Consider the following 886-nt stretch of genomic DNA (forward strand, 5'->3'; position numbering starts at 1 on the left):
ATAACTTCAAACCATGATAGATTCATCGAAAACATTCGTCCTTTTTTCTGGTGACTGATAGTGTCCTTCTAATACTTGAGGGGCTGTGTTTTTTCATTTACTGTTTTCATTTATTTTTTATAATTATTTTGGAAAATAACCTCCTCCAGGAGGAGGCCGGAGGAGACCAAAACGTCAAAAACTATTATTAAAAATAAATGAAAACAGTAAATGAAAAAACACGGCCCCTCACATATTAGAAGGTCACTATCAGGACGAATGTTTTCGATGAATCTATCATGGTTAAAATGGAGTTTGAAGTTATAATGGGTTTGTATAGGAAGGGGGCGGGACAGCAAAAAGGAATATCAAATATCTAAATACTGAATCAAGCAACTTAAAAAACAACTGGGGTGTTCACATAAACCCGAGTAGACGATGAAATGACCAAAAGTTTTTTTTAAAGTGAAATATCCCTTTAAGCCCTGTAGATTAGTCATGATTATGTTTTTTTAAATTGATATTTTCAAAATTTCTGTTCGCCTGTAAATAGGGACAAAATAGGGACATCAGTGTTGATATGGTTAACAAGCAATTATGGTATGTTTGGCCAATATTGCTTCAATTATTCATGTGAGGTCAGTTATATTTTAATAACCTGAATAACCTGAACAATTAATATCTTGCTGTGAATGATAATGACATGTATACTATAAGAAGCCGGTATGATCCTTTAAGGCTAATTTAATGTTTCCGAGTTGGAATGTCAGTAGAATAGTATAGCGAATACAGTAAAATAGCCTTTTGATTGTTAAAGTCATAATAATTTAGTGTATTTAATATGGTGTCTTGCATCTAGTGAAGTATATCTATCTTGGTCATACACATGAATAGATAGCTGTGTTTA

This window comes from Protomyctophum parallelum (genome assembly GCF_964188405.1).
Source record: "Protomyctophum parallelum genome assembly, chromosome: 17".
In the NCBI taxonomy this organism is placed as follows: Eukaryota; Metazoa; Chordata; class Actinopteri; order Myctophiformes; family Myctophidae; genus Protomyctophum; species Protomyctophum parallelum.